Below are 14,070 nucleotides of genomic sequence, written 5' to 3'. Positions count from 1 at the left end.
GATGCTTTAGCAAAATAGGTGCTTGGGATTTGAAGTCTCCACAAGAACGTGGAACATTTTCAGTGGAAGTAAGATTATTTTGCATGGCAAGGGCTCTTGCACGAAGAAAAGATCATCCAGGTGGTAATAATATTTTTTTGTAATAATCTTTCAAAAATTATTTTTAAAATCATTTTATTGGGGGCTCATATAATTCTTATCACAGCCCATACAGCCATTGTGTCAAGAACACATGTACATTTGTTGCCATCATCGTTCTCAAAACATCTGCCTTCTGCTTGAGCCCTTAATATCTGCTGCTCATTTTCCCCCTCCCTCCCCACTCCCCACTACCTCATTCATAAATTATTATTGTTTTGTCATATATTACACTGTCCGACGTCTCCCCCTGCCTTCTTCTCTGCTGTCCCTCCCCCATGGAGAAGGCTATACGAAGGTTCTTGTAATTAGTTCCCCCTTTCTACCCCACATTCTCTCCAGGCTCCAGTCATTGCCACTCTCACCACTGGTCTTGGAGGAGTCATCTGTCCTGGATTCCCTGTTTCCAGTTACTATCTGAACCAATGTACATCTGAACCAATGTACATCCTCTGATCTAGCCAGATTTATAAGGTAGAATTGGGATCATGATAGTGTGGGAGAGGAAGTATTTAAGAACTAGAGGAAAGTTATATGCTTCATAGTTGCTAACCTGCACCCTGACTGGCTCATCTCCTCCCACAACCCTTCAGTAAGGGGTGTCTGGCTGGCTCCCATTGGGCTTTAAGTCTCCACTCTGCATTCACCCACATTTTCAATGATAAGATTTTTTGTTCCTTGATGTTTGATACCTGATCCATTCGACAGCTCATGGTCACACAGGCTGGTGTGTTTCTTCCATGTGGGCTTTGCTGCTTCTGAGCTAGATGGCCACTTGTTTATCTTCGAGCTTTTAAGACCCGAGACGCTATCAGCTTTCTTCACCATGTAATAATATTTTTATAGTATTGAACTTTTAAAAAACTTACTAAAATAAAACTGAAAATTCTTCCTTAGCAGACTTTCCCCTTTGACCTCAAAATGAGCAGTTCTGAAATGCGAATTCTATTATAATGCCAACAATTTTTCTTGTATTTGACAGCAAGATATTTTAGAAATTGCATGCTGTGTCATTAATGGAAAAAAATGTATGTACAGCTAAAATTTGGAAACTGCCAAAATTACTCTCTCTTTTGCCTTATGTATTATAAATGTGTTAAGTTTATTTAACCTGAGGTTACTTTCTAACATTATTTAGTTGAGATAATATATTTTAAGCTGTAAAAAAATAAAATAAAGCACTTCAGTTGTTGTCTATAAAACGACGATCTGTCTGTGAAACTTCACGTAATTCACAATGAACAAATACAATAAAATAAAGGACTTAGCATAAGTAAAGCGGCAAATTTAGAATTTGAAACTAGATTCTATCCCTGTTTCTGCAAACTAAAGAAATCTTTTCTCTGTAGTCATGCAGTTAAAGGATGTTGGCAGCTGGTCCCAGAGGGTCTCCTGTGATCATGAAGAGATATAGTATCATTTTGTTCCCAGATGCAAATGATTATACGAAACCTGTATGCGGGATGGTCTCAGAAAAATATATTGTTGAAACCAAGTTATTTTAAACTTCTCTTACCATGTTAAAATAATGCAGCTCGGTTTGTATGGGATCTTCTTAAGAAATACCTGCTCTATAACTTTCTCAAGAAACCTGTCTTTAGAGAGCGTAATCAATACCTAGCAGCCTGTTTGCTATTGGATTTTGGAACAAGCCTTTTCTTGATATTATATTGTCACAGGTGTAGGGGATGAACAAGGCCCCGGGATCAAAACGTAAGACATGAATTAAGTCTTAACCAGCACAAAGACAGTTCATCTGGATAAGGAAGCCCATTGACACAAGTCATAATGTGGCCCAGCAACATGGGAGTATAAGGCAGAAGTTACAAAAGCCTAATTGGCAACAGATCAATGCATCACAGTTGCCAGTGGTACTATAGGAATAGCAATGGGGGACCATGACTGGGACTGCCAATCATGTCTACCCTAATATACCTTATGCTAGACAAGAGAGTTAACAAAAGAGTGAAGAAAAGATTCCTTCAGGACCCTCCAACAAAGGCAGTCAGGATATGACTCATGACAATAGACAATGCTACCCTAGGATAGCAGTTTTCATCAAGGGCACACCAAGGCAAGGCCCTAAAGGCTAGGCCACCACTCCCTGGACTGGCAAGGGGAGTGATAGTAATCTACTCTAGTACACTCTGCCCGAGAGCAAAGCCATTCACATTGCCTGGTAAATGGTCAGAGCTCAGATTTCAGTAAAGGTACAATTCTTGTGGAGTCTTATAAATGAGTGTAGGATTTCCACAGTAAACTGTAACCTGCAGACTAGCTGTCAGCACATATATCCTTTTGTCCCATCACTAACAATCCCACTGTAAGAAAGCTGGCCTCTAACTTCCAAATGTCCTAAGCCAAACTCTGTATAGAGGAGTCCTAGTGGTGCCGTAAGGTAAGTGCTGGACTGCTAACCTCAGTGGTTCAAATCCACCAATTGCTTCTTGGGAGAAAGAGGAGGCAATCAGCTCCGGTAACGATTTGCACTATAAATCTTAGTCTCAGAAATCCTATATAGGGTCACTATGAGTTGCAATCAACTTGATGGATATGGGTTTTAGAGGTTATTTTTTTGCCTAAACCAGTGGTAGGATTCAAATACTTTAAACAACTGTTTTGCTGCCCTAATGACCGTTTTAAGAATAAAAAGAGATATAACAAAAGGTCATACAATTTCAAATTTATGAGAGTTGGAAGTCCATCATGGCAAGTATAAAAGCACTTGTTCTCATATTGCTTTGGTCCAACAGTGTAGAGCCAATTCAATGAGAGTCAACTAAGTAATCTTCAGTCAACATTAATTTAGATGGTTATTGGAAGGAGAAATATCTATGATGAGCAATTCTATCACAAAGCATAATAAGCTAAGAGTATTTTTCATGACCATATTACAGTATCAAATAAATGTTCCAGAAGAGAAAAAGATGAAGGAACAACAAAAAAGAGAAAACAGCTATCGCCAAAAAAAGGGGGAAAAAATCACAAAACTACCTGTTTCAAAAGTATCTCCCTTAGCACGGCATTAGAAGGGGTAAGAGGGTAATAGGACTGATGATGTTAATTCGAGGGGGTACTCCCCCCAAAACACAAACCACTCTGCTGAGTGGAGCTTTTTTTTTTCTTTAAAAAATCATTTAATTGGGGGCTCATACAACTCTTATCACAATCCACACACACATCCATTGTGTCAAGCACATTTGCACATTTGTTGCCATCATCATTCTCAAAACATTTTCTTTTTTTTTTTTTTACATTTTATTAGGGGCTCATACAACTCTTATCACAATCCATACATATACATACATCAATTGTATAAAGCACATCCGTACATTCTTTGCCCTAATCATTTTCAAAGCATTTGCTCTCCACTGAGTGGAGCTTTTGTAATATGCGTTTTTCCTGCTGGGTGAGCATCAAGCAATTTACTCTGAGAGCACCCAGTGGCCTCACCTGGGAAGGTTCTCTATGGTCACAGTTAATCTTTTTCATGAAAGCAGTTTTGCTTGAGCCTCCTTTTTTTGTGATGGCTGGTATAAGAGAACAGCGTGGGGCTGTGAAATTTAGTTTCCTTCTAGGGAAAAAGGCTGCAGAAACGGCTGTGATGTTGACTATAACTTACAAGGACAGTGCTATGGGAAACACTCCTCTAGTTCTTTTATGTTTCTTCCCCCCCCCCACCCCCACTATCATGACCCCAGTTCTACCTTACAAATCTAGCTAGACCAGAACACATACACTAGTACAGAGAAGAGCTCTCAACACACAGAATCCAGGACAGATAAACCCCTCAGGAACAACAATGGGAGTAGGGATACCATGAGGGTAGGGGGAGTGTGAGGGGAGAAAGAGGGAACAGATCAAAATGACCCTTGGATAAACCCCCACCACTCCAGGGGATGAACAACAGAAATGTGGGTGAAGGGAGACAGCAGATGGTGTAATATGAAAATAATAATAATTTTTAATGTATCAACGTTTCACGATGCTGGGAGAGGGGGGGGGGGGGAAGGAAAAGAGAATAGCTGATACCAAGGGCTCAAATAGAAAAGAATGTTTTGTAAATGATGATGGCAACGTATGTACAAATTTGCTTGACACAATTGATGTTTGGATTGTTATGAAAGCTGTAAGAGCCAAAATAAAGTGTACCAAAAATGGTGAAAGATAAACAAGAGGCATCTAGCTGAGAAGCAACAAAGCCCACATGGAAGAAGCACACCAGCCTGCGTGATCACGAGAAGTTGAAGGAATTGGGTATCAGGCATCAAAGAACAAAAAGTCTTATCATTGTAAATGAGGGGAGTGCAGAGGAGACCCAAAGTCCATCTGTAAGCAACTGGACACCCCCTTACAGAAGGTCTCAGGGAGGAGACCAGACAGTCAGGGTGCAGGGTAACAATGATGAAACATACAACTTTCCTCTAGTTCTTAAATGCATCCTCCCCCAACTATCATGATCCCGATTCTATCTTACAAATCCGGCTATACCAGAGTTTGAACATTGGTACAGATAGGAACTGGAAACACAGAGAATCCAGGACAGATGATCCCTTCAGGCCCAGTGGTGAGAGTGGCGATACCTGGAGGGAGGGTGGAGGAAAGAGAGGGTAGAAAGGGGGAACTGATTATAAGGATTTACATATATCCCCCTCCCTGGGGTATGGACAACAGAAAAGTGGGTTAAGGGAGAAATCACACAGTGTAAGATATGACAAATAATAATTTATAAATTATCAAGGATTCCTGAGGGAGGGGGGAACAGGGAGGGAGGGGGAAAATGAGGAGCTAATATTAAGAGCTCAAGTAGAAAGCAAATGTTCTGAGAATGATGATGGCAACAAATGTAAAAATGTGTTTGACACAATGGATGTATGTAGGGATTGTGATAAGAGTTGTATGATCCCCCAATAAAATTATTTTTTTAAAGATGAAATGATGATTGATAACAAACCTCCTTCTGGATGTCTGTCAACTTCCCAAGTGGACAAAAATATCAACTCATAGTGCATTTGGAGTTTGTTCCACCAGGTCAGACAGTTAATCAAGATTTCTATTTAGAGGTTCAGAAAAGATTGTGTAAGGGGGTGCGACACACAAAAAAGCCTGATTTGTGGCAGATGGGGCACTGGTTTTTCCACCACTACAATGCACCTGCTAACGCAGCCATCTCAGTGTGCCAATTTGGGGCAAAAAATAGCATGCCTCTCTTGCCCCATGCACTTTACTCACCTGACCTCACACTGTGTGACTTCTTTTTGTTTCTGTGAATGAAGAGGGACATGAAAGGACAGCGATTTGATGACATAGACTAGGTGAAGAAAAAAATGAGGGAGGTGCTATCAGCCATCCAAACAGATGAATTTGAAAAATGTTTCCAAAAATGGAATTGCAGATTTGACAAATGTATTAAGTGTAATGAGAGTATTTTGAAGGTGATAAGGTTGTTTTATAAAATTTTAAAAAATTTTAATACATTGCTTTGAAAAAAATCCAGTTTTGAGGGGATACCCCCTCATATAAAAAGAAGCTGAGTACTGTCATTATTTATATTATACAACTCTTTTTACAAAAATGGTTATAGTCATGTCCATAAAACTGTAACCCATGGGACCTGAAAGCAAACATTCTTTGTAATTATTTTAAAGGGCCTTTGAAAAATGATAATGCAAAGGTCTGTGCTCCATAAGACTTAGTCTTCATCCAAAGACTAAATGTTTGGGAGTTAGGAACCACTGGATTTAACAAAAATGCTATCATTGCTTTTTGCAGATTTTTAGATTTGGGGCCCTGCACTTCATCAGAGTGTTCCGTAGCTTGTTTCTCTGACTCCAGGTCACTTTCAGAGTTGCCTGGACTTTCAGGTCAGGTGACTCATCATCATCTTCATCATCTCCAGTCACATCACCTCCATCACGATCTGCCTCACTAACCCCAAGTCCACAATGCAGGGATATCTTCCTGATAATTTACTGTCCATACTTCGCTGTTTTGAAACGCCAGTTCTTCACTAATTCTCTGTCTTCTTCCCTTATTTGGAAGTGAGATGTTGGTTTGTGATCTCCAATGGCAGGAGGACTGGGAGGTTCTTTCTTTCCTGCTCCCATAAGTCTCATGAAGTTTTGTTTTCTCTCTTCATTACCTAAGTCTGCTGCTTCGCAATGGCTAGATCCAGGATCATTGTCTGGAGAGGTTGAGCGCTTCACCTCGTGTGGGTGGGAATCCCTGGCTGTGCTGCTCATTACAGAGATCCCGATACAGATCTCGCACAGGGCTCCCAGTGCTCCTGCCAGTCTCCTGCAGTCTGCCACCAACCCAAGCAGTGCCTCTCCAAAGAAAGGTGACCCAACAGAATGCCCAAATTATAGAATGACATCATTGATACCACACACAAGTAAAATTTTGCTTAAGACTTTCCAATAAAGGTTACAACTACACATTGACAGGGAACTGCCAGAAGTTCAGGCTGGATTCAGAAGAGGACATGGGACAAGGGATATCATTGGTGATGTCACATGGATCTTGGCACAAAGCAGAGAATACAAGAAAGATGTTTACTTGTGTTTCATTAACTATGAAAAGACAGACTACCCACCACATCGAGGCAAAACTCAGGGTGTACAACAGAACAGCAAGGGAACAGAGAAACAAAATCCCCAGGGAATACCAAAAATAGACTTTGGGTACAGGTCTTGGCGCCCCAACAGAGTAGACTGGAAAACACTCCTAACAGCCAACAAACAGTCCTTGAACTAACTACAAGCTTTTCTTTCTTCTTGTTTGTGTTTTGTTTTTTGTCATTGACTTAGTGGTGATGGTGTTTTGTTTTATTTTGTTGCTTGGTTTTGCTCTGTGTTGTTTTTGTATATATTATTATATCCGCAGGTCTGTCTAAATAAGATAGGCTGGGTGAACAATTTGGAGGAGAAAACAGACCGACAGTTCCGGGAGAACATGGGAGAGGGCAAGGTGGGGGGAAAGATAGTGGTGTTAACAAACCCAGGGACAAGGGAACAGCAAGTGATCGAAATTGATGGTGAGGAGGGTATAGGAGGCCTGATCAAGGGTAATGTAACCGAGAGGAATTACTGAAACCCAAATGAAGATTGAGCATAATAGTGGGACAAGAGGAAAGTCAAAGGAAATAGAAGAAAGAGCTAGGAGGCAAAGGACATTTAGAGCAGTCTGAATACAGGCATGTACATATGTAAATATATTTATATATGAGCATGGGGAAATAGATCCATGTGCATATATTTATAGGTTTAGTATTAAGGTAGCAGATGGACATTGGACCTCTGCTAAAGTACTCCCTCAATGCAAGAATACTTTGTTCCATTAAACTGGCATTCTATGATGCTCACCTTCCTGATGTGATCGCTGAAGACAAAGTGGGTGCATAAGCAAATGTGGTGAAGAAAGCTGATGGTGCCCGGCTATCAAAAGATAGAGTGTCTGGGGTCTTACAGGCTTGAAGATAAACAAGCGGCCATCTAGCTCAGAAGCAACAAAGCCCACATGGAAGAAGCACACCAGCCTGTGCAATCACAAGGTATAGAAGGGATCAGGTATCAGGCATCATCAGAACAAAAAATCAAATCATTGTGAATGAGGGGGGGAGTGTGGAATGGAGACCCAAAGCCTATTTGTAAGCCACTGGACATCCCCTTAGAGAACGGTCTCCAGGAGGAGATTAACCAGTCTGGGTGTGATGTAGCAACGATGAAACAATACAACTTTCCTCTAGTTCCTAAATGCTTCCTCCCCTCCCATTATCATGATCCCAATTCTACCTTGCAAATCTGGCTAGACCAGAGGATGTACACTGGTACAGATAGGAACTGGAAACAGGGAATCCAGGGTGGATGATCCCTTCAGAACCAGTGGTGAGAGTGGTGATACCAGGAGGGTGGGGGGAGGGTGGGCTGGAAAGGGGGAACCGATTACAAGGATCTACATATAACCTCCTCCCTGGGGGATGGACAACAGAAAGTGGGCGAAGGGAAACGTCGGACAGTGAAAGATATGACAAAATAATAACATAAATTATCAAGGGTTCATGAGGGAGGGGGGAGCGGGGAGGGAAAGGGAAAAATGAGCTGATGCCAGGGGCTTAAATGTAGAGCAAATGTTTTGAGAATAATGAGGGCAATGAATGTACAAATGTGCTTGACACAATTGATGTATGTGTGGATTGTGATAAGACTTGTATGAGCCCCTAATAAAACGATTTTAAAAAGGAAGAAAAAAAAAAGACATTAGACTAGGGACCATAGTCAACTGTGGATGACCTTGAAGAAGAATATGAATTCTGGAACCCTTCATTTGCTCATTCAAAACTTGTACATGCATCAAGAGGCAGTTGTGTGAACAGAACCAGGGGAGACTGCATGGTTTAAACTCAGGAAAGGTGTCCATCAAGGTTGTATCCTTTCGCCATACTTGTTCAATCTATATGCTGAGCAAATCCTCGGAGAAACTGGATTACATGGAGAAGAGGGCAGCATCAGGATTGGAGGAAAGTTTATTAACAACCTGCAGTCTGCAGAGGATGCAGCCTTGCTTGCTGAAAGTTAGGAGCACTTGAAGCGCTTACTGATGAAGACCAAGGGTTGTAACCTTCAGTGTGGACTACAGCTCAGTGTAAGAAAGACTCATAACTGGATCAATAGGTCACATCATGATAAATGGAGAAAAATTAAACTTTTCAAGGATTTTGCCTTACTTGGATCTGCAATCAATGTTCGCGGAAGCAGTAGTCATTAGATCAAAAGACTCCTTGCTTTAGGTAAATCTTGTGCACAAGACCTCTTTAGCGTATTGAAGAGCAAGAGTGTTACTTTGAGGACTAAGGTGCACCTGGGATTTGCTGTTGCAGCACATGCACATGAAAGTTGGAAAGGGAATGAGGAAGACCATAGAAGAATGGATGTATTTGAATGGTGGTGCTGGTGAAGAAGATTGAAAGGACCCTGGACTGCTAAAAGGACAAATTGATCTGTATTGGAAGAAGTACGGCCAGAGAGATCCTTAGAGGCAACAATGGCAAGATTTTGCACATATTGTCAGCAGAGACCAGTTCCTAGAGACATCTTGTTTGGTAAAGTGGAGGGGTGGCGAAAAAGAGGAAGGTCCTCAAGATGAATTAGCACAGTGGCTGCAGCAACAGGCTCAGGCACAGAGAGGAACAATTGTGAGGGTAACAGGACCTGCAGTGTTTCAGTTGGTTGTGCATTGGGTCACTCTGGGTCATAGCTCACTGGAGCACACCTAACAAGAATAGCAACTGGAAGGTAGCTTAATATTTCAGAGTTAATACTTAAATAAGAGACATACAAGAGATACACAAAACTAGATGACAAGTTTTAAAATATTGAAAAATATTAAATAATACCTGACAAAAAACAATAAAAGAGTTATTTAAGATACTTCCATATTGCTTCTTGATTGGCATCTTATAATATTTTTCTCTTTTACCTGAGCATCACTGGCTGTGAGATTTCACCTTAGCAGTAGGATCTCATTCCTTTTAGAGATAGGCCACTTAGACAATAATCAGTGTGTTTCCTATATTAGAAAACACTCTCTTCTCTGAATATTGTCTTAGAGCTAACATTCTGAGATTCACTCTAATTAGTCTCTTAAATTCTGGTTTGCAAGAGGGTAGGGATGGCAGTGCCAACCCAAAATCCATTCGTAGAGTTTCAAGGATATAGGCAAGCTTGCCCTCAGGCACGATGTTTGAGAGTGGATTGCTTCCACCCTTGTCTGGCCAGTCCAGGGAGGGGCAGTCTGTCTGGGGGCTACCCCAGATAATCTCTCCCATTTAAGACTTGGCTCCAGAGCTGACAACCAGGACATGTTGTTTCCAGGAGTGTGTTGACCCAACAGCTCCCAGAACACTGACCTATGCAAGCCTGTCACAAGGGTCAGCTGCCACGAGCCTCCCTCACAGACTCTCCTCCGCTTCCTGCCTTACACCCTATAAACGCTGGCTTATTTGAGGAGCACGTGCTGACCTTGCCTGCTGCCAAGGGTGGCAGTACTGCTCCTTCATACGCACGTTTCTTCCATGAATAACATCTGTCTTTCAGAGGGACTCCTGGCGAGGTTTTTTGGCTCTTGGCATCTGGTAATGAGGAAGGACTGTCCCTACTTGGGGCTCTTGAATTTTGGGCCCGGTGTTTTGGTGTGGCTCAAGACCTTTTCCTGATTATTGATGTGTATTTTTCCATCTGGTACTACTCTGCCGACATTGCAGGATGACTTCTTTTTTTTTATTTTGTTGGCAACAATTATCTCCAGGTGGAGGTAAGAGTACCTTTGATAATCTCTTAAAGGATTCTGGGGAAATAGCTATTATACTTATAGGAATCTAAAATTAGATGCTGGGATGCAGCTCTTCATATGTCTGAGGATTATGCTTTAACACTTCTAAGAATGGTTGGTTTGCGAATGAGTGCACTTTTTTTGTTTTTCCCTATATAAAGGATTATACTATTAGAGCTATGTCATAAAACATTGGGAATGTTTGTTATAAGGGAATTTATGTGATATGATCAACAGTTTATCTGGCTAAATTTTAATGGGTTAACTTGCAGTTTGGAAGCTTTAATGTTAAATAGCATTTAAAACATAAAATTCGGCTTCTTGCTGTAAAAATAACCAAAAAAATCCTTGATTACTAGATTACGATTTGGTTTATTCTTGTGTGATCTGCCTTGAAGGTCAGGATTCAGTCTTTCATAAACGTAAGTTTCCTCAATTACAAGGATCTGTACATACCCTCCTTCCTGAGGGATGGACAAAAGAAAAGTGGGTGAAGGAAGACGTCGGATAGTGTAAGATATGACAAAATAATAATTTATAAATTATCAAGGGTTCATGAGGGAGAGGGGAGCAGGGAGAGAAGGGGGGAAATGAGGAGCTGATGCCAGGGGCTTACGTGGAGAACAAATGTTTTGAGAATGATGAGGGCAATGAATGTATAAATGTGCTTTACACAATTGATGTATGTATGGATTGTGATAAGACTTGTATGAGCCTCAAATAAAATGATTTAAAAAAAGAATAAGGCTCCTGAGTCAAACCATGCCACATGATTTTTAATAATAATAACTAAGGCTTTGACCTTCAAAATCCTTAAATAATTTTAGTATTATTTTTCAATGATAAACACATTCTTGAATGTTATGGAAAGTCAAAAGAGATGACAGCTGTTTGTAAAAATAGGGGAGAGTATTTAAGAAGAAAAAGGTTTATTTGATATGTTATGAAATGTATTGCCAAATCAAGAGAAATGCTTGATTCTCTTTTTGGTTATTGTGTTAGGCCAGGCTGACTAGAGAAACAAGTCCAGACACACACACACACACACACACACACACACACACACACATACACACATATATGAAAAGCTTTATATCAAAGAGTAAATGTATATCAAGAAAACATCCCAACTCAGTCCAGATCAGGTCCATAAGTCTGGTATTAGCTCATAAGTCCAATACTAGTCCATTAATCTCTCTTCAGACTCATTGCAGCCACATACAATGATGCAAAATTCAGGAAGATCACAGGTCGGTGTCTGAAAAGTCTTGTGCATCCAATGGTGGTAGAAGCATCATAGGCTGGCACAGATCTCCACTGCATGGTTCACTCAGGTCTCAGCATGGCTCCACATGGCTTGTCAACAGGAAGGTGAAACAGAGAGAGCTCATATGTAGCCTGCGACCAAGGAGAAGGAGAAGAGGTTCCCAGAATACTCATGAGAAGGCTACATCCACAAGGAGGTATCATTAGGCTGGGACTTAAATGACAGGCTAGACTCCACCCCTATACTTCTTTATCAAGTTGACATGAAATTATGTAACTACAACAGTTTTATATACATATATTAGTTATATGTATATAATACTAATATATATATTAGTATTTCTATTAGTGTTTCTTTTTATGCTTGCCTCAACTATTTCTTTTCAAATCTAGCATCAAATCAATGGCATAACTGCAAAATTAGTATTACTTTATCCATGGAGTTTTGTATTATTCAGATGTTTAGAATGTTAATAATCTTGCACATTAATATATTCTTACTATATGGTATTATATATCGAGATTATTATGCATTATATCTGAATTATTTTAAATAAGGCTACTTGTGATGTTTAGGGATACTTCCATCAAGCATTTCTCTTATTTTTATTTTATTTCATTATTTTTTATTCCTCTTATTTTTAAATAGACTTATTTGGCTTTGAATTATTTTTGTAATTAATTCCTTCTAAGTTTTTTACTTTTAAAATATTATTTATTATTTTTAAGTTAATCATAGCGATCTTGGGTTTTATAGTTTGCAGATAAGGTTTTACACTGCTGACTTACTGAAAATGCATGAGCAAATTGTTTTAGCAAACAGATGAACTATATTGAACTTAAGAAAAAGACTGATATATATATATACATATTTTTAAGACTGATATTTTGAATGTGATTCTACTAGACTGAATTAAGATATCTAGAACTCTGGTAAAGAAGCTGATGAGTTTACCAACTGCAACTAATCTGGAATACTAATCCAGAATGTGTGGAACAGAAATTCCACAGAACTAGGAAGATCAAAGCATGGGTGTTATGGGGGAATGCTATGTGGGGTGTTTTAAAGATGTATTTTCTGGATATCAGAAACCATTTTCTATTTTCTTTCAACATAGCTAATAGGTTTAGATATTCTAACTTTTGAATTAGAAATTTTTATTGGTAAACAGCAGAGTTGTAAATAAACCTAACCAGAGAAATGACTGAAATTTGAGCTAAGGCATTATTAAAAAGATTGGCATTAGCTTTACTGTTAGCCTCCCAAAGGACAGTTTGTGCCTTAGTAGCTGAGTGTTGCTATTTATTAAATATGCTATCTGAGATTTTGCAGAATTTCGTTGCTCCTGTGGCATCATGGGACATGTTTTCCTGCTACAAAGGCCATAGGACCATGGTTTCTTGAGTCATTTCACAATTGGCTTAATATTGTTGTTAATGTTTCTGCACCACGTCTCAGTTTGCGCTTCTGAACCTGGTTTTCATGGAAGCTGGAGTAACCCGCAGAGGCCTGTGCACTTCCAGGTCCTCTTGAAACTCGAGCCTTGGAAAAACGGTTCTTTCCTGGAAGTCGTTTCTGAGTCTAAAAATGGGCCAGAGAAACCGGTAAGACCATTTTTTTAAAGGACATTTTGCTCTTTAAAAAAGTTTTGAGAAACCAAATATTTTGAGAATGATGATGGCAACAAATGTACAAATGTGCTTGACACAATGGATGCATGTTTGGATTGTGATAAGAACTGTACACATCCCCAATAAAATGATTTTTTAAAAAGTTTTGAAAAAACAGACTCCAAAGATCAGACTGGAAAGTATATTAGAGTAAATCAGTAATTATTTTTCCAAGTCATGTTGTATTAAATGCCTGTCTGATACTTGTAATTCAACTGTTACCCTCCTTACTATGCAGAAAATTATGTATCGAAGAAACTAAATTTTCAAAGGAAATTGACCTCACATATTTTTTTAATACTTTTATTGGGACTCTTATATTTCTTATCACAATCTGTACATTCCTCCATGTGTCAAACACATTTGCACATATGCCGCCATCATTTTCAAAGCATTCTCTTCCCACTTGAGCCCCTGATATCAGCTCCCCGTTTCTTCGCCCTCCCTCTTTGGCCTGCCCTCCCTCACGAACCCTTGATAAGTTATAGATTATTTTTTCCATATTTTACATTGTCCTCCGTCACCCCTCACCCATGTTTCCGTTATTCGTCCCTCTGGGAGGGGGTTCTAGATTGATTACCTCACATCTTTAAAATTTTTTTATTTTAATAAATCATTTTATTGGAGGGTTCTTACAGCTCTTATAACAATCCATACATCAATTGT

At 39.7% G+C, this 14,070-nt stretch overlaps 1 pseudogene; it reads right to left on the bottom strand.

The window, feature by feature from the left end:
- Positions 1 to 5,863: 5,863 nt before the first annotated feature.
- Positions 5,864 to 6,380, bottom strand: LOC142455366 (small acidic protein pseudogene; annotated as a pseudogene).
- Positions 6,381 to 14,070: the final 7,690 nt, after the last annotated feature.

Source organism: Tenrec ecaudatus, chromosome 8 (assembly GCF_050624435.1).
Source record: "Tenrec ecaudatus isolate mTenEca1 chromosome 8, mTenEca1.hap1, whole genome shotgun sequence".
In the NCBI taxonomy this organism is placed as follows: domain Eukaryota; kingdom Metazoa; phylum Chordata; class Mammalia; order Afrosoricida; family Tenrecidae; genus Tenrec; species Tenrec ecaudatus.
The sequence above is the reverse complement of the archived record's forward strand: the minus strand, read 5'-3'. Positions and strand labels throughout refer to the sequence as shown.